This window comes from Lonchura striata, chromosome 7, assembly GCF_050655825.1.
Source record: "Lonchura striata isolate lonStrDom1 chromosome 7, ASM5065582v1, whole genome shotgun sequence".
NCBI classification, from domain to species: Eukaryota; Metazoa; Chordata; class Aves; order Passeriformes; family Estrildidae; genus Lonchura; species Lonchura striata.
Window position 1 is genome coordinate 6319580 of NC_140709.1, and position 21453 is coordinate 6341032.

Below are 21453 nucleotides of genomic sequence, written 5' to 3' on the forward strand. Positions count from 1 at the left end.
AAAATACTGTTTCAGGAGAAGGATGGAAAACAACTCAAGTGCCAAGACAGGCCTACAGGGGTATTTTAGGAACACAGCAGTAGGAGGAGCCTGCTGCAATTCCTCAATTCCAATCATCCATACTTGATTTGCACTTTGTCCACTGAAGTTTGGGATGATTACAGCAAAGATGTTCAAAAACACATTTGTCATTCTAGCCAAGTTAAACTCATCAGAGTTTTGCTGGTTAATATATTTTCCTGCTCATTTTATACACTTTTCCACCTTAGTTGAATTAATAAGTCAATTAATGCATAAAGCCTTCTGTAAAAGCACAGATGTCTACCAGACTTCAGTGTTCTTTTCTACGTGTTCCAGAATTTAAATAAAAATTGAGCCAACCTTCTGGAGAAATCAGTGCTGGCAGAAGCTCTATTTGTGAGTTCACACCAAGAGAAATTAACAGGTTCTGCAGTGAAAAAGCTGTACTTATACCTGAATAAAATAGTCCTGCTAACTGGAAGTATTTAGGACTTCTTTTACAAATACACTCAGTATTAAAACCTGCACGTACTCCCAAAGGCTTGCATTCCACATTATTTGAACTATTTTACATTCCTGCAGCATTTTCTTCCTTCAGAAAGAGGTGAGTCTGAACTAAACACAGGACTTGATAGCAGCAGTAATCCAATACATCTGATTACATAAACAAATCTAAAATTAAATTAGAAAGTTAAATGGCAGCAATAAATATATTGCAAGCCCTGGGTATTTCTTAAAAAATTGACCTACCAGGTAATATTTGGCAGAGGTGGTACAAGAGCTGAGTCATAATTCTATGGATTTTTTTTTTTCTTTATGTGGTAAAACTAGCAAGGAACTGGGTTACAACTAGAGTTAAAACTCCACTTGCTATGTAATTTTTACTCAGTACCTGAGTCTTTTTTTAAAGGACTGCAATTGCTTTGAGTTATACAAAAAGATTGATCTGTAGAAAGTGGAAAATGTCTCCTGTCCTACTTTCAAGAGTGGGATTTTTGTCATGCCAGCAAATGTTTCATAGGATCATTTCAACTCCAAGATAAAGGGAAAAAAAAAAAAACAAAACAAGAAGTTTTGTCCTGTGGGAAGAATTACAGGAAAACACATATTTGCAAATATAAATACACTTAAAATCATGGGCTCTGCTTTTCCTCTATTTGTTACTTTTCCTGTTGAACAAATTCAGCAGTGATTTGGCTTTGGTTAATGAATGCCGAAAGCAATTTGGCTTTCTCTTGCCAAGGACCTCCATAAACTGCAGTTCAGCAAAACAAGACAATCTTCTTATCCTGTGTAAGAGCCCAATTAAATCATCATTTAAACATAATCCTATTTAGTGGCACTCACATTTTCTGTCCTGATGCTAGTGATGTTAATGGCTTTAAAAAACAAGGAAAGTAAATATGCAGAGGTAGAAGGGAAGGACAGAAGACAGGGAAATGTAGCTTCCATTTTACTGAAGATCATTTGATTGCAGAAAAAAACAAAACAACAGCAAACCAGAACCAAAGCACCCCAAACTCGGAAGCATGGAAACAGCTTGCACAGAACATAAAATCCAACTGTTTTCCTGGACCCCAACCCAATCTTTCAAACACAAAACAATTGTGAGCTGAGAAAAACTGCTCCAACCAAAGACTTCCAAGCAATTTTCCAAAGTTTGCCTTCTTCAATCTGCAATACTTACTTAGAGGTCAACACCTTGCTAAGGAAATCAATTATTATTACAACAAACATTCAAGAAACCACACAAGAGGGCTCTAGAACATCCCTGAAATGCACACAGCTCTTTATGCAGAAGCGACTAATCTCCCAGAGTACTATGTAAATTGGCTAAGCTTAAAAGTTGCATTTAAAATTATCCTCAATATCCATTACAAAAGAGAGGTACCTACCCACTGATAAATTAGCAATTGTAATAAGGGACTGTAAGGCTAAGGGTAAATTGATTGTTGTTCCTAATTTTCCCTTTATTTTAATCTAAAACTCTCCAAACTGCAAGAAATAAAAGTACAGGCGAGAGGGTGAGCAAAAAGCTTTTGACTGCATATAAAACATCTAAAAATAGTGCTTCAGTATATTTCCATGTGCTGGAAACAGCAGTGAATATCATCTATATAAATCTATTCCTAGCAGAGGTTTTTCAGCAGCATCCAAGACTTGAGAATCAATTGTAAATTTGTATTTTAGATTAATCAATAAGAAAAAGCACAAGACACCCTTTAAACAATATGCAGCATTTAGCAGGCAGATAGAGCTATGCACCATCTCATACAAAATAGATAGAGATATTATTACAAGCCATATATTTTTAATCTTAAGGAATTTATTTGGGAGGAACTTTAAAAACTGCTTTTTGGAAATCACTTGAGGTTTGTTAGCGATGCACACCCCTGGCCAAGGCTGTGGGTGCAGGATGCACAGGGGGGATCTGGCTGGTGCCAGTGGCTCCGTGGGCAAGGCTGGAACCCACACACACACAAAAAAGAGGGTTTCCCACAGATCCCTGTGATGTGTCAACACCTCCAGCAGCTGAAGAGCTGCACTGGAATATCAATGTGTGCCCTACCTTCAGATGAACGAGCTGTCAGCACGAGGGGGAAGAAAGGAAGGTTCATAACACCATAGAACGTAGAGAAGCTGCAGATTCCTTTGCCAAGCCCACCCTGAGAGAAGGTCACCTCAGCAAAGCCATGAGGACTCTCCAGGCTCAGATCAATGCTGCCAGGCTCACTGAAGCAGCTGTCACTCTCAACACTCAATAGCCCACAAATCCCACAGGAATAAGTGACAGATGTCACATCTCCCAAGAGTGAAATGATGATAGCAGGTACTCAGGAACTGATGGTCAGCTCAGAGGTGTTTCTCCTCTTTGCTGGCAAGATTGATGTCTGGTGTATCTACAGAGGAGCAGCACTTAATCCACGAGGGAACATTATAGAGACACTGATAGCTATCCTACACCAACAAGGGAAAGAAAAAAGGTGTTTTTCTCCTCTATTTCTGGATTAGGCCAATTGCTATCAGATATCTGAATGATGACTCTGGGAAATGATTCCATCTCTAACAAAACTTGTACCAGCATCAGAACCACGTTGAGCAAAACCATCTCAATCTAATGCCATTTTGTCAGAGTGCTGAAGCAGCACACCAGGGTCAGGGAGCCACCAAGACCCCAGAACAGGACAGCAGCATTGCTCCAGGCAAGGGAAGGTCTTTGCATCAGAGGCAGCAGGACTCTGACCCTCTGTAAGGTGCATCACTTGAGATGAAACCTCTCAAGGCCTCTCAGGGATGGAAGTGCCAGTAAATAGTCGTGTACCAGCTCCAGTGCATCTCCTAAACATTTACCTGCATAGCTTTGTTATCTCTAGGCAGCCTAACACAATTTTGCCATGCCGTGCAGCCTCCGCCAGCAAACACTGAACCTTAACATAATCTGTGTTTTGAGACAGAACAAATGTTTCCATTTTTGTGGTATTTCAGTGCATACTTTATGCACCCAAACTGATATACAGACACTGGAACACAGGGAAAACACTGCTCATTTCCTCCCTTCACACATTTGCTGTATTAAATATCATTGCTTATTAATGCAAAACAACTTGTAGAGAGAAATAAGTCTAAAGTCGACTTTCCCTTTTGTCTCACATAGCATTTCTCATCAGAGGAGAGAGAAGTTTCTCTCAGAGCTAAAAATAAACATAATATTCTAAGCAAACAGATTAATTAGAATTGAAGTTACAGCAGTATAATTCTGCTTTTGTACATATACACTTCTCTAAGTACCCTCATGTAAGTCTATACCTTAACAGCTCTTCAAACACACCCACCAGCATCTGTTCAACATCCATGCTTGTTTCTATTCTAATACAGAGAAGTTTATGTAAATTCAAAATACATTCAAAGATGGTTTGCTACTGTTTAATTAACTTCTGAACAAACAGAAAGTTTGATTTCCTCCAAAATCTGTAATTTTATTTTCTGCAATAAACAGTGACACCACTTAAGAAGATTACTGTGCACATCCAGTCTCATTTCCTGCATTATAAAGACCAAAGACCCATCCTGAAAATAAATGTATCCATGCCAAAACTTCTACTGAAGCTATGATATGTACTTTAAATATGGATATCACTTTGCTTTGAAAGCATTAAGAGTAGGGAAATAAGAAATTGTGTATTTATGTAAATTCTTCTTGCAGTTAAGCATCATTTATAGCTATACATTTGAATTTTAAAGTACCAAATTAACAAACAAACAGGTATGTAAGCAGTGAACCCTGTCTCTTCTGTACCTTTCCATTCCAATACAGCACTATGAGTCTGACTGATGGAAAAAAAAAAGGACTGGGCGAAAAAAAAAAAAAAATCATTCTAACCTTTTTAGGAATACCCTCAAATGTGACCAGTGATTTCAGGTGCCCCTTAGAAGACACAGCAAATGGGCTGGGATTGCAGAAAGCAGGTGATGAGAAGCTCCAGAAGCCAGACTCTTTTACAGGCATCTTAGAGAAATGAAAAAGAAATGTATCCAAAATTATTCACATTACATACGCTACTGCAAGCTCTCTTCTGATTGCCTTAGGGGGGTTAAAACAGCAGCCTGTGAAAAATAAGTGTCCATCAGGCTCCTTGTGATTTCCAGACACGCTCAAAAAAAAAAGTTATGCTTATATATAATCCTGACATGCCAAGTGTTATTTGGGGATTTAAAAAGACATTGTAACGATCCTAATAAAAGCTATTATATATTGCTAAAGGATATGAAAAATAATAAGATAGATTAAAAATGTTTTTAAAATCCCTAGCTTGTGCAAACGCCTAAGCTTTTGTAAGGAAGTGACTCCCTTCTGAAAGGATCTAGTTCAAAAATTCTGCACTAGAGGAAAGAGAGGCTGAAGAGAAAGGGGAAAAAACATACAAAAATTATGTCTAGACAGAGCTGATGCATACACTTCTTAATTAGTGTAATATATATGAATTTTTCATGACAAAAAATTCTACTTCTTCTTAAAAAGAAAATCAGTATGAATTAAAAGCTCTCTCTAAATCCTTCTTTAAATGACTACAAGGAGCACTAGATAAATCCTGTATTAAAGGAATTTATGCCACTTGATATGAAATATTACAATACTGGACCTGAGTCTGCCGTCACTGAACTCAAATGAAATATTTTAGCGACTTAATCCACTTCAAAAACAAGTCCCTTGGTTAAAACTCGTTTCACTTTATTTCCAGAAGGAAAACTGCCTTTCTGGATAAAGCCCTGGAGCATGTAATGTATGCAGATGTGCAGTCATATACATAAAATACACTCATTAATGTACTTACTGAATGTGTTTATTAATAACCCCATTTCCCACAGCCTCTCAGAAATATCACAGCAAGAATACAGGTATGTATTGCAGCAAAGTGCAAAGATAGAAGAAAAAATCCATAAGAAATCAAGTTCACACATGTGTTTAGCATGACTCCTCAGTGTTCCAGTGCCTCAAACAGAAAAGTGGCCTCTTGCATCTCAAGTTGGGTTTCTGATGTAAAACAAAGTAGTGAAAAAATTATCAAAATGAAATCTGAACAGTAGCTACCCATCCTCCTTGCTAAAAGTTATGCTCTCATTTTAGAAGCAATGAACTCAAGAACAATCCCATCAGAAAGAAAAATGTAAATCTTTATTTCTTTTATGGTTTTACCCAATTAAGATGTCTCATGGATGTACTGAAGCCTGGATTTGTATGGATGCTCCCTAGACACTTCTCTCCAGTTTCCAGCACAACCTCAGCTGATTCATCAGCTCACCAAACTCCTCCTCACACCCCCACTCTCCACACAGGTAGCAGCCACAGATGGGATGCCCAGCACACCTGGAATGCTCACCACACACAGGATGCTGCAGCTTCCCACCCATGGGAGCACTGAGTTTGTGTTTCTCCAGGCAGACACCAGCCCCCATTCCACACACAGAAATGTAATTGCCTTTGGCACACCTACCACCATGAAATTTGGTTCAGACCATGCAGCAGAACACAGGCACGCACAGTCCAGGCTAAAAATAAAATTTCATAATACATTACACACAAGCTCATAATCAATTAGCATCTAGAATTTGGCAACACATTCTATATTATTTGATACAAAATTGATTGTCTGCAACTGGCATGGTACAAGACCTACAATTAAAATTAATCACTCCTACTACCACAGGAAAAGTCTTTTCTCCATATTCCCCCTACAGTGCATCACTACTTTGTTTCCTTTCCTTAAGGACCCAAACTGTAAATTGTGCTGTTATATCACAATCCCCTTTATCTCAGAAGAGGAAGTTTTTTCTCTTTCATGGTGGCGACATAAAATATGCAGACACCACCTTTAATGAATCCCAAGGGATGCTCAGAAATCCAACAGAAAATTAAAAACACCTCAACACACCTTAATGCTTTAGAACAGCACTGTGTGAGGAGAGGGAGGAAATCACCTGATTTACATTAAAATACCCAGTACAAAACTGCAAGACAGGACTATGGCAATGAACCCTGAATGAGCATCCAGGCCAAGATCCAGAGCCCCACAGAGCCACAGATGGTTTGAAGTCACATCCACTTCTGGATCTGCTGGTGCAGGTGAAGCTCAACAGAGAAAAACCAAACCTGGTATGGTACTGCTGGGGTGCTGAGGGAGGCAGCAGCAAGAGCCCTGTCCTTGCACACCTGCAGTTATGGGGTGGATGCTGGAGCTCCCCAAGCTGTCACCTGGAGCCTGCTTGCTGAAGGGACTGCATGGACCCTGCTGCCACCCCGGGGCAGGAGCTCTGTGTGTGAGCCAAGCCCAGACTTTGTCTCTGCCAGCCCCAGCTGCTGCTCCTGGGGTGCCCCAGCACAACCTCTCTGCAGCAGCTCTCCCACACCAAACTGCTTTCCTTGCTCCTCACAGCAGTTAAGCAGCACACAGAAAATTGAATCGTAAGAGTAGACAAATAATACATCATACACTGCAGTGCTAGGAAATCTTCCTGTCTTTTGAAAGAAACTTACTGCTGAAGCCTTAATTTGAGGGAATTGAAAGCCTCATAACAATTCATGTTGGATTAAGGCTCCTGCCCAGTTAAATGCCAATACTGACAGTCCTAGATGAGTTCTCATCTTATGACCAACCATCAGCCACATGCTTACAGACACACTGTATTCATCTGCCTTCGCTCACTGCAGAATATGCTACTCAGGGGATGCAAAATCTCATGATCCAACTACACCAGCTGAGAACTATGCTCTATCTTCCAAGCACCTCCAGTAGCTGATGGACACCTTCACTCCTCTCAAAGTTTATCAACATACTAGTTTCCTCAACTTGTGGGTGACATGCATAAGAAAAATTAGCATCTCTCTGAAGTAATTACTGAGATGGCCAGCTAAGCCACTGGTCATCTTCCCACCAGCCAGTCCAACCAATTGCTGGAAAGTGACTGGCTCACATTAGCAGGAGCAGGCATCCTTTCCTTCAGTCTCATCCATTCTCCCAAGCTCATAGAAAAGTTCTTCCAACTTTTGAGAGTCCATAACCTTGGTGTGACACGCCGTTCTCTGTGAAGGAGTCGTCCCCCTGCTCCCTGAACAATGAGCCATCCCTTGCAGCAGAATCTGCCCATCACCACTCCATCATCAGCATCAGCCAGGGAACAAAATGTCAGGCTGACACTAGTAAAGGTTTCGTGCTTAATGATCACATTTGAAACATGTCACAAAGGAAAAATATCAAAGTGTACCTGAAATTTTAGTCCGTCTTTAGCTGCAGATTCCTTTCACAGCATCTTCGAGCTACCAGCAGCGAAGATGAATTCAGCAGCACTTCTGCCCTGCAGAGTTCCATTAGCAAACCAATCCCTTCCCACCACTGTCCTGTCAAGCACCATGTCTGAGCTGGAGACCAGGATGTGGGGTAGTGTTGGGGCTGGGCACCTGACGCTTCTTTCCTGGTGATGGAGCTACTCAGAACAGTTCTGGCTTTTATCTCCACTGCCTCCCTCTGATCAAAGCAAGGCTCTTCATCCTCACCTGAGCCTGATTAGGAATACCTCCCACGCCCCATTCGCAGAGCTGCATTACACAAATGCAAATGTTATACAAGAACAGCCTCTTCTCATGCACTCTCACAAATGTAGGTATATCTCCTTTCCCTTCTAGCCTTCTTCATTCCATTTTACTTTTAATTTGCATACTTCTTCCAGCCTGGTTTTAGCTCATTTACCTCACTACAAATGATTTATAAAGTTTAACAGTAATCATGTATCATTGTCAACATACATATGTTTGACTAGACTCACAGCATAGAGCTTGTTTTAGCTACTCAAAAATTATTTACTATATAACAACACAGATGATTCACTTGGTATCAGTGTTTCTGATAATGTATTGTCTGCACTGAGACCAAGGAACCATAAGACAAATTTGAAGAAAGTTCTGGCCATTTTCAGTGATAATTCACTGCTTCTCCTTGCAGAAGCACTGATGTACTTCGTGTCCAATCTCTGACAGCTTTTAGGGATGCTGTCTGAGAAAGCCCTGACGGGCAGAACCTGTTCTCAAGAATTCTCACACATCTTCCTTTCTGTAACTAAGCAATACAGACCATCTAACTCGGCACACCCAAACTATGACACAAGTTTGCCAACAACAATCAGCTTGTCCTTGAGGAGACTGAGGCAGCTCCTGGGATAAAATTCCACTCCTGAAAATCAGCTTCACTGGAGAACATATTTATTTGTCCGAGTTGTGTTAAATTCTGAAGCCTTAACATTTCTCATTTCGAGTTATCAGAACTCTGGAGAACCCACGAAAAATCAAGAGCCATCACCTGTGCTCCTGCAATTCACATGTGTTATCACCTATCACACCACAGCATGAAGCAGCCATCTCCTGTGACCTTGAAGTTACCTCTTCCTCCTGAGAGACACACAGCATCATTTTAATGAAGTGGTAGCAGCTTCTGGAACCCCAAATCATATTGATTTTATCATGTCTGTCTTCATACATCTGTAATCCCCAATGACTCCAACATCAGTATCAGACAGCACAAGCATTCATCTTTCAGTTTGCTGTTGAGTGAAACGCCAGCAGCTGACAGCCCCTGCTCCATGGGCATCTATCTGCAGTGTAACACTGCTAAATACAATCTCATTCTGAAACTGTCTCACTTGGCATTTTTTTATTTCAACATGTTTTTCATTACTTTATTGGCTTAAAAATAATGGTGACTACCAACGACGTGTCTAAACTCACGCTTCTCTGCAAAATCCCTAAGTTCATCTCTGAAACCGTGTCATACTGCTGGATGTTCCTGTGTTGGCTGCCCCTGGGGACCAGAAACATTTTTGTCCCTACAATAACCAAAGCTGTCTGGGGGAAATGAGAGCAATACTACAGAGTGTACAAAACTTTTCCAGCCTTTTCATTTGCTTAAGGGTACCAGTACCTGCAGTATCATTACCAGGGCTCTTGGCAGTACTGGACCTGTTTTTCTCACATCTGCAAAAGCACCGACAACCTCTGCAGTCACTGAGCATCTGAGGCAGCACAGAATGTTTAAGGCTTTTCCTCTTCTTTTCCTCTTGTTATTCTAGGCCCTTTAATGACAACCCTGACACATGCTATACATACACAGGTAACAAGAACATGATACCTCTCTGCTCTCCTATTTTTGGCCATCTCTTTTCAAAGTGCAGGTCTACCAGCCACCATTCCTTTCCCTGTCATGGCTCATATTTACTTTCTCCAAACTTCCTAATCTAACAAAAAAAAAAAAAAAAAAGAAAAAGAAAAAAAGAAAAAGAAAAAGAAAAAGCCACACCAAAAAATCTACCAAACCTGTATTTCACACAAACTGAAGAACCAGCTGCTTGCACAGTCATGGACAGGAGCAGTTTGCATATCAAAGCTTGGGAAGCACTTTTCAAGGCGAATCCATCTGCAGTAACTAACTCACTTAGAGCTCTAAAGCAGCTTTTTCCTTCACAGGAATGTAGAGAAGTGTTTGTTACATGGAGTCTGAAATTCAGCCTGATGGGCTTACTGCCAGTTTCTGTACCACACGTACATAACACACCACTGGTGGCCACAGTGCAGTTTTAGGTGTCAATCATCCCCTGATTTATGAGAAAAGATGTGGCTCTAAGACCCAGTTCCTCAGTCCAACCACACAGAGAGCACCTCTGCTCCAGGATGGAGAGAAGGAGGGCCAGGAGGAAGGACATACCTTTCTCATCTCTTACTCAGCCCACAGCCCAAGATTTTTTCTTCAGCAAAATCAATTCTTTTTACACAGGTTTGACAGCAGCAGCCTGAAGGCAAGGAATCCATAATCCACCATGCTCAGATCTGTGTTTCAGTGCCCAGCCAACACACAACACCCATCATCTGGACTTCCCAGAGCTGCCACTACTGCTGGGACGCTGCTCCACAATTTCAAGGAGCTCACGTAAAAATTGATTCAACAGAAGCACAGATATCTGTGTTTGTGCTGTCTATAAAAGATAAGCTGAATGATTTCTGATGACCATCTGTTAGGAATGGCTATTTAACATTCCCATTTCGACTGTAATTTCCATCCATTATTTACCAGACCTTGAGCTGTATTTGCCAATGGTTAGAAACATAATTTAAATTACAATATCGTGTCAACAACCACTACATTGCAATGTGGCATTTTGTAACATGCAGATTTGATAGGAGAAGACAAATTCAAGCCTAAAAACTATTTTGTACTGAGGTACAGCATTAAGCATCTCAGTCAGGGATTAGAGACTGACAAGTAGGTGGGTGAACAACCATTCCAAAAGGGATAAGAAACTGACCATCATCCAACCAGCACAGGGCACAATCAAATTCCAAAAAAGGCACATCCTTCCCTTTTCTTTTTTCCATTTGCTGGTTCTCATCTAATATTCCTCAAAATCCCGTTCGTAAAGGTTTCAATTCTGCTGCATTGCTTTTTTGTCTCAGTACACGCATTAGAGCTTGCTTAGTATCTTCTACTCTCTTTCTTCCTAATTTCTTTGTAAAAATATTAGCAAATTTTCTAGGGAGAAGAATAACTGTCAGAGCTGGAGTGTAATCTGGCATATTCCCACTTATTAGGATTAAACTATGTTTGACCCCCATGTGGTGGGCTCAATGTGGTTAAGATTAATGAGCCAATTATTTCTAGCCAAGGTACAAGGCCCCCAGTTGTTTCACTATTTCAGTATTACCAATCACACTCCTCCTGCAGTGTTTGATACCCATAAAATAATTGTGAGCCACTTTCAGTAAGACACCATGAATATTAGGTTTACTCCATAAAAACCAAAAAAAAATCCCTGAGATGAAAAGGGAATGGGATGTTAGAGATATTAGCCTTAAAGATTTTCATTTGACAAAGTTATGTTCCCACAAGATATTGTACAGTACAGCACCATCAATTGCTGCTGTTCCCCCAGGGATCTGGGCTTACAGCTCCAAACACTGGCACATTAAGGCACAGACAGTCCCCACAGACCCTCACAGAAAAGAGAAACCCACACACACAAAAAGACTTCTACACAAGCAGCTCTTCCAAGGTTTGCAGGTCTCTATTCCAACAGACTTCTCCCAGCACAGTTCAGTACTTGCTACTATTGAATACAGACATGGCTATTTTAGTGCAGCTCACAGAAGCCCACAGTGAAGCCCGGGTGATGCTCTGCTCCTCCACTCTTGAGCAAAGCCTAACAACTGGTTCAGGAACTGCATACATGCTGGGACATCCACGCTCAGCAGAACAGGGAATGCAGAACTCCTGACAGAGCCTGGCTTGAGGAATTCAACCATTTGCTTAAAGTCAAACCACAGGGTTTTTTAAGCATTTCAAACCAGAGACAGTGGCAAGTTCCTCCGAGTAATGTGTGTCTAGGAAACCTCATGTGAAATCTCTATCTATGCAATAGATAAAAACCAGTCTTCCTTAGGAGTTACAGGACAGGACTTCTGGTCTAAAAAGACACCTGAAAGAACGTGGAGATACACACACCTTTGAAATCTCCACATCCTAAAAACCCAGAGCGTAATCTCACTTTAAGAGCTGGTCCAAATTTATATTGAAAAAATCTTTAAAGTTCTTGATATATAAGCTTATGTAAGATGGACTTTAAATCAGCAGCTTTTATAATATGCACTTCAGTTCACCAGAGGTAATCAGTAGACATTTTTAACAAAGTTCATTATAAACCCTTTTAAACATGAACTACATTTGAACTTCCATATCTTATGGCAATGATTCGCTTCAATTATTCTCTTAATCCAAATAAAGAAAATGGATCAGCCATAAAGCCCTCCAAACCAGGTAATCAGAGCAGATGCTTTAAATTGAGGCAGAACTGCAGAAGTTAGACTTTAGGCTTTGGTCTGATTTGAGGAAGTTAGTTTTGCTGCTTTGTTCAATTTCACCTGAAAATGTAAAACACAGAAGCGAGGCTTGCTCTGGTTCTGGTCCCCAGCACTGGAGCAGGTTGAGTTTCATTGATGGACATCACCAGGACTGTTACATCTTGGGAGCAAGTGCCTCCAGAAGAATGGGTTGTTCCACCTCCCCAGCCATGCCTGCACTCACCTTCTGCTCAGTTCACCAACACAGCACCCATGGGAGCTGCTGCACCCCTGCCATGAGACTCCCAGCAGAGGCAAAGGACCAGCGCCCAGGATGAGGCAGGCACACTGCTACAGCATCCCAGCTGCTGCACAGGGGCTCCCCAGGCCCTCTTTAATTTTTATGCCAAGTGAAAAGCAGCTCAGTGCCCTAGGAACCTCTGCCACATTCACTGAAGCACAAGGGTGATAAAAATGACAGAGCTGTTCTTGGGGAAGGATTCAAAGAAGCCACACACAGCTAAGGACTTCTGGGCACTGCTGTGTGGGAGAGGGAGTACAGCTCAAATTCAACAAACCACACCACCACCTGCAATCCTCCACTCTGATTTTGGGAGGAGAGGCCTCAGTGCCCTATAAATCAGCAATCAGAGCAAATGTCACCTGTCCCAACTACAGGAACTGCTACATTCTGGAAAGGTTTTACTGTCATCTTCAACAGCAGCAGGATCAATCCTATCAGATGTAAACTTCCTGGAAGAGTGGTAACCACAAGGTGACATTCCCTAATTGAAGTTGCACAAAGCACTTCGCAGTAATCATACTCTGAAAGTAAATAAAAATACTTCTAAAAGTTAACAACTCTTTCCTTTTACATGAGCAGTCTTCAGAAACTATGATTATTAAAAGCCAATCAGATAGCTACTACAAGTAGAAAATATGTGGAGTTTAGGTATCAAATTTCTTTAGGGGAGAGTGATAGAGATTTTAATATGCATTTATCTCCTACTTTTAGCATTGAATTCAAAACTGAAACAAACAAAATAAAATGCAAGCTCCCTATTACTTTCATAGAGCCTTTAGTTAAAAAAAAAATAAAATTTAACAGAATATGAAACTAGCCAAGCTGGAAACACACACCTTTCCAGTGCTCTAGCAGAGTTTCCTTCATTAAGCACAGTAATAACACATTTGTGAGGTCTCTATGCCCCCCACTAAGTATGTGGCAAGTTAATGAATCTCTGCTGAGGGTTCAGCCTGTGGCTACAGCAGAGCCTGTGGTTGTGAGATGTGGCTGATGCCCCATCCCTGACTGCAGAAACAACCATCAGGGATATGGGAGGGAAGATGTATAGAAACTTCCCACATCCACCTTTAGCTACAAGGAACAAGGCAGAAGACACTACATTAGAGTTAATAATTAATTCTGCAGAATTTATAATTAATCAGTCAGCAAGTGATGGCATTTGGTGCAACCAGGAAACCGAAGCCTGTCTGTAAAATATTTTGTCAACGACAAGAAAGAGTCTTTAGAAAAATTTCTTAAGTCTTATCCCCTTGCTTAGACTAACCAAAAATATGCATTTATATATTCTTTTGGATCAAAGGCAGAGGAGGAAGGGGAAACAACCAGCACAACGTGAAAGACAGCGAGCAGAGGTGGGGTGGCACGGATTGTGCAGGTGCAGCAGCACAGCTTCATGGCCCAGGGTCCTGAGCTCTTGGTAAAGCCACCCCAAGAACAACCAACATCTGCAATTCAAATTCCTGTATCAATGAAAACTTAGATTTATTTACATCTATTCATACCTGTTATCTGCAAAATCTACTGCAAGTGTTTAACTTACTACCCTGTTTATAACATGGCTTAATTAGGCCCCAAGGGTGACTTTTAATCTAATTTACACCAAATAGATCCTAAATCATCATCACTCACTCAGATATACTCCAGAGTAAACACAGTAAGAAGTTGCACAAAATGCCTAACACAGACATTTTTGTTTCCTGGGTTTTTAATAGCCAAAATCTTCTATAAATTCCTCTCAAGCAAAGTTTTAAATCGTTTTTTCTCTACGGACTCAATTCACCACTTTGCAACACAGTCTATAACCTGCTGGTTTAACCTACAAAAACTGCAGGGACAGGGCACTGCTGCTCTACAATCACAGAACTACTGACAGGAGGGAAAAATTAATCCATGCAGAGTGCCATACTGCTGCTGACAGACTGCTAATGGTTTAGTTGGCTTAGGTTAAACTTTGTGTAGCTGTTTCTGTGACTGAGTGCAGGTGAAGCAGTGCTGTCCCCCAGGACACCTCCAACACAGCCACTGCCCAGGTGCACAGGGCAGAGCTTCCTCCTGATCAGGATTCATTAAAGAAATCAGTTCTTGCCTGATCTGAGCTCACTTCAGGAATGGTTCCCATGTGCAGGTGGGATCAGAGCCCTGCCTTCTCTCTGTTTGCATTTTGCTTGGGGTCGATAAACACTGCTGCAGGGGACACACAGGGATCCAAAACTTCTCTTCAGCCCTGCTGCACTTCCCAGCAAAGCCACAGCCTCCTCCAGTCCTGCTGCCAGCAGCACTGCCCATCGCCTGGAAAGGCAGGAGAAGGTGTCTGACATGCTCTCTTCCTGTGCCCCAGAGAAATGCATTATCTGCCCAATAAACCTGGTTATCTGTTGAACAGACAAGCCAGAGTCCTGCGAGCCTCCTCAAAATCAGGTTGAGTATGTCCCAGCAATTGTATTACACAACGCTGCCCAATTCATCTTCTTATTCAAAACCACTCTTTACAGAAGACAAATGAAAAGCTGAAACAACAGAATCCCTCATTGCTCCCAGCATTCTTCATTGCTAGCAAAACTGTTCCAGTAACAGTGGAAGACAAATGAGATTATTTCAAGGCTGCAGGCATAAATTATGAATATAAATGCTATGGAATAAGTTCCTTCCCACTGCCCCTTCTCACATGCGGTCAGGGAAGCAAAATGTGTGCAGGGAGATGAACAGGATAAAGCTAAACAGCATTTTAAGCCTTGCCCTCAGCAACTAACACTTGATGTATATATATATCTCTGTGTGCATTTCTGTATTGTCTTATTTATTTATTTTTAAGATTGTGCCCAGGCAAAACCCCTGCTTTCGAATTTTTTTCTCATTTCTCAACACCTGAGCAATTAAAATTAAAGCAGAGATTCACTTTACAGCACCATAGCCCTGGAGTCCCTCATTTTTTAAAAAGTTTGTTCTGTAAAGCCTGAAACACTGAGTACTCTGAGGTTTTTTCCCATTATCATTTTTCAAAGCTTGGCTCCGGGTCTGGTTTGGAGGGGTTTATTTGTCTTTAATTTCTATGCTAAAGTGCTGAGAGGTACAATAAGAATAGGTGCACACTGTTAATATTGCAACTTCTCTGTGGATTTATTTGAAAAACAGTAGAAAGACTAAAATGAGTAAAGACTGTAGTTTTCCTCTTCATTAAACTTCTCCTCATCCATGCATAAACACCTAATTCTCCACTGAGCTTCCCAGAGTATTAAAGTCATTTGAGAAAAAACACAGACTGCATCTTACTTACATTTTGTTGTACAGACACACAGTTACAGCTCTGCAGCAGGACAGCAGCAGCATCAGGCACTGCCACCACCCTGCTTGGAAAGGAAGGTTATCCAGCTGACAATCAGGCTGGAACTTTACCAGAAGAGATGACAAGAAAACAGATTACCTTTTTCCAAGAAATCCAATCCCAGACTCATAGAAGGGTTTGGGTTGGAAGGGACCTTAAAGCTCATCTTGTTCTAACCCCCCATCATGGACAGGGACACCCTTCTCTGGACCAGGTTGCTCCAAACTTCATCTTGTGGCAACTCTCTGGCCACAGAGAGCAGGCACAGACTTTCCCGGGCATTTTCCTGGGGAAGGCTGTGAGAAAATCAGAGAAAAGAATGAGACACAATTCTTATCTCCACTTGTTGCACCTGCTGTTGTGCACATGTAGAATGTGTCATGGAGATTTGTTTACCAAAAAGTGATCACTTAATTAGACACTGGATGGTGTTTGGATTGATTGACCAATTAGGTCAAACATGTATTGGAAGGGCTCTAAGGGTTACTGAGTTTCTTAATAAGTATAGTATAATATAGTATAAAATGATTTAATAAAGCAATTGATCAGCCTTCTGCAATCATGGAGTCGATGCTAATTATTACCCAGCTGGGGGTCTGCAACAACATCATCTGACCTGTTCTTGAACAGTTCCAGGGATGAGGCTGCCACAGCTTCTCTGGGCAGTGTCTTCCAGTGACACTGGTCCTATCACTCCAGGCCCTTGTCCCAAGTCCTTCTCCAGCTCTCTTGGAGCCCCTTTAGGCACTGGAAGGTGCTTTAAGGTCTCCCTGGAGCCTTTTCTTCCCCAGGCTGAACAGTCCCCAGCTCTTCCAGTCTGTCCACAGCAGAGGTGCCCAAGGACTCGGAGCATCTTCGTGTTCTCCTCTTGCTCCCTGTCCTTGGACTCACCCCATAACCCTTGCACTCCCTCCAGGAAAAAGCAGCAGGGTAAGGAAGTCTATGAGCCTTTGTTGGAACAGCACACCCAGCCCTTCTGAAGGGCAGCTTCTGAATACTGAGCACACAGGGGAAGCTGGAGGAGACACAGAAGACTCCAGGGAGTACAAGGCACCAGGACACAAATGTGCACACAGAGGCTCCCCAGAGTTCACTCATTAACTCACCCTAGGGGATGTCCTACTGCATCCTAGGGGATGTCCTCCAAAAATAAATTGTTTTGTGATTGCCAGTGCTCAAGTATAAGCTTCTGATTTTTTTTTTTTTTAATTCCATGGACCTGCTGTCATTACAGCTGAACAGCAAAATCACAGCAATTATAAAGTTGTTTTAAAGTTGTAGATCACTTCGGAACACACACACACTACTTTGATTCTGAGAACCATGGTAATCACAACTTTCTGCACTTAAAATGTATCCTTGGATTTAACATTGTATCTATAAAAATAAAGCAATAGCTTAGAATTAGGTTTAATCCATCAACCCTTTAGTTCAAGGCTGGCTGAACAAAATAATGAACATGTGCTTATGGAAAAAACAATGCACTGAACGATTATGGATTGAAACCTGAAAAAAAGCAGTACTTTCAATAAAATATTACTTCTTAAAATCTATCAGTTGCATTGATTATACAATCTCACAGCATTTTTTCCTACTTAAATATTAAAAATCACATTAAAAAGTTGAGGCATTAGTTATGGATGTTGATTGCATTGTTCTAAAGTCAGCAACAGTTGCTCTGCTAAGCTTCTTCAGCCTCAGGAAACATTCACCCATTTGACTTTCACCACACCATTTGCACAGAAAATAACAACTGCCATAGAAACAACTCTACAAAAATAAATTCTAAGAAATATTACATTTGAGAATTCTGTATTTTATGTGACAGCTGGAGCACAGCAATGTTTTCAATGGAAGCAGCAGTCTGTGCCTTTATCCAAATATTCTGCTCATGGATCCCAGCCTTTACTCAGGTAAAACATTCCTGTGATTACTTTAAGCATGGACTATCATTAAGATAAACCAATAAAAACCAATTAATGCCACAACATACCACATGTGGTTTATATACAACATTTCTGTGGCAGCTACACACAAAGGTAAGCTGTTAGTTCTAGCAATTAGCAGTTTTCATGCTTTGTTAAAGCACTGGCACTAACCCAGAGAGAGAAAGGTGATGAAGATCCCACCATGGCCATTAGCAATCCAGCCAACAAACTGCTGCTCTCCTATAAAACCCACCACAGCAGTGCACAATCCAGGGATGCCTTTTCAGGTAAAATTTAAGTACAAGCCAACATATTTAAGATAATGAGTCCATCTCCATCACCCCACACCACCTCCAGCTTCCAGTAAACACATGAAATACTCAAGCTTTGCTGTTATAGTTCATGAAATTACCCCAGTATCGCACTAAAATCACACATCTGTAACTCTGAGTGGGCATTTAATCATTTCAGTGCAGGTTCTGTCACCAAGGTTTTGCTGTTGTTTTAGACCAAAAGTTAAAAGCAGTGAAAATCCAACAGTCTCCAACTGTATTTAAATAATGGGAGATCAACTTAGAATCACAAATGGTTTGGGTTCAAAGGGACCTTAGAGACCATCTTGTTCAAAATCCCCCCCGCCATCAGCTGGGATACCTTCAACGAGATCAAGTTGCTCCAAGTCCCATCCAGCCTGGCCTTTAACACTTCCAGGACACCCACAGCTTCCCAGGAACCCTGTACCAGGGCCTCACCACCCTCACAGGAAAGGATTTCTTCCCAATATCCCAATATAACTCTGCCTTGTCAGCGTGAGGCCGTTCTCCCTTGTCCTACCACCACGTGCCCTTGTCCAAAGTCCCTCTCCAGCTCTCCTGGAGCCCCTTCAGGTACTGGAAAAAGTTCCAACATCTTTTAAAGCCTGAGGATCAGTCATCAACCTTCCTCTCAACAGTTCAGCACTGGCTCAGCACAGCTACCATATGAGATGTTAACAGTCATGGTATCTTTGCTAAAGGTTAATCACATCAATTCATTTTTTCTAAAGTAGAGATAAAGATCTATTGGACTGCACATTGCTCCTCTCTCAAAACAGAGGGGAGACTGCTGAGAAAAATCTTCAGTTAATCACCTGGAGGAATAAAAAAAGCAGGGAATTTTACATTATTAATGAAAATCCAGGCAATTAGATAAGAAATAGCTTCCTTCCATTGCATAATACAGTTAAAGTTGCTTATAAGGCTTCCTGACAGACCACATTTCAAGCCAAATTAAAGCAGCTTTCCCAGTTATAAGTCTTGTCTTATGCTCAGGAGCTGCAGGTTGCATCCCTGACTGTCATTAAAACTGAACTGCAGTGGTTTATTTCATCCTGCAACTTTTCAATATTCTGGTGGATTATGAAGGTTATCCTTCTCACATATATTTTACATCAAAAACATGAGAGAGATGCACCTCACCACAGCTCCTTATTCAAAATACTCAACTGAATCCCCAAATATTAATCCAAGTCCTAGATCTGAACGAAGCCAAGAAGAGTTGATCTGAATGCAGGCATCCCTCATCCTAAGTAAATCTAAATCTCCACCCCCATCCTACCAGCCACAGTCTCTCTGGGAACATGAAAAAATTATTGAAGAACTTCAATCAAGACCAGAATATTTCATTAAGCTGTCTCAGTTGAAATTTGAGTTTTCAGATAAAAAAGTATTTTGCATAAGGATGTTGTAAAAAGTTTTAGACACTCAAAAGATGGAATCTGTCCCTGTGGGTGCACATATGCAATTCAGAAACTGGAAGGAAGGATTCATCTGTTGCAAAGTCAGAGGAAGATCTGAAACTCACTTTGCAATACAAACAATCTTCACAAAGTGGTCTCTTAACATAGTATTATGAAAATAAATATAAATCGTGGGTAGACTTTCCCACTCAGTGGACTCCAGGTTCCCATATGAGGAATGAGCACAAGTTACAGTTTGTTGTGTTAAACAATTCTTCTTCTCTCTGGCACACAATGGTCTTCCACAGAATATTCCTGGGTCTGTGCTATGCACCCCAGACAGCTTTGCAGTCCTTCAGAAAACAGAGGTCAGAAACAGGTCCTCAATGCACTTACACATAAAATGGCTCAGAAGAGCCTGGTGTAGCCACATGATTATCAAGGGCCCTTTTCCTGGATCAGCAGTGGTTGGAAACACACTAAAAGTATTTTTATTTAAGTCTCTTCCCTCCTTCCAATTTATTTAGCAACAGGTCACTTGACTGCCCAAAAACAGTCTTTAAGTGCAAATGCAGGGTTTTATCATTTCTCCACCACTCCACTGCAGTACAGCTGGCCAATTAAATATTTAATACAAAAGTCCTCAATATTTAATTAGGGACAAATAGCACTCTTTTGCACTTTCCTTGAATTTGAAAACAACCTTTCCTGTTCTACCTACACATGAACATTTAATATGACAAAGAGGTACTTAAAAGTTATTAGAAGTCTGTTGATAACAATATTGCAGTGAATTAACATCTTGTCAGACTGCTGCACATTACAATCTTACTACTTTATCCAAAAATGGATTAAAATAATACTTTTGCTGGTCTCAATCAAGTAACAAGGAAAATACACGTGGCCATTCAGGAAAATATTGAGGAACTTTGAAACAAAATGTTAAAGATGTCATTTACTCTCTCATAGCACATTCACAGTGAAAGGTATCATTTAAAAGACTTTAAATACATATTAAATAACCAAAACATCATATAAACTTTTTTATATGTTGTGGCTAGTATTATTTGGAGATTCTTTCTTACTTTGATGACATGCCCAGTGCTGCAACAATAGGAGGTAATTCTACATTAAGACTGATAGCTTCCACCACAAAAAAGCTTAAACAACATAGATTGCACCTGTTAGTGTCAAAATTCTTTGCTATTGGGCTAAAAATAATGTTACAATAATGCTGATTAAACAACTAACACAAGCAGCCAGCAACCCAAAGTATTTCCACCCAGAATAAGAAGATGAAGGAGTCATTTCAGGGCTGCTTCACCACTGTGGAAAGTATTTCCAAGAATGAATACCTGAGCCTTCACTATCTTCTATAAAATCAAATTCAAAAGAGCTTCTGGAGGCAACGTTTTTTTATTCTGAAATGATAATCCTACACATTGGGAAACACAAGTAATTAGTAAATTATCTAGTACTAGTTGCAAATCAGTTATCTATTTTTCCCACACACATTTTCATTTACATAAATGAAAAAAGACGATACAGGCACTTTGTAACTCTAATAAACCCTAGGGGTTTAAGTAAAAATGAAAAAACCTCCCAAACCACTCAGTTTTTGCTGTTTCTCTGTGTTCATGTGACATGTCCACTTGTGGTACTTCCACCCACCAGGCTGCTAAGCTAGTCTGCAAGTGGAATGACAGCCAGGACACACCTGCAACCTGAACTACCAGGAACTGCCAACAACTCTGAAGACATCTTTTCAGCTCAAGAATCAATTAT

General features: G+C 40.8%; 1 protein-coding gene across 3 annotated transcripts in view; it reads right to left on the reverse strand.

Moving 5' to 3' along the window:
* The window catches only part of THSD7B (thrombospondin type 1 domain containing 7B), a 295736-nt gene that overhangs the window by 253469 nt on the left and 20814 nt on the right, over positions 1 to 21453 (reverse strand). The window contains exon 1 of one of the 3 annotated variants that reach the window (XM_085584844.1): positions 7783 to 7887. The exons of the other annotated variants lie outside the window; for them this stretch is intronic. The gene's annotated coding sequence lies outside the window, so the exon portion shown is untranslated. Of the gene's footprint in view, positions 1 to 7782; positions 7888 to 21453 lie in introns of those variants that run through there. 3 annotated transcript variants of the gene reach the window in all.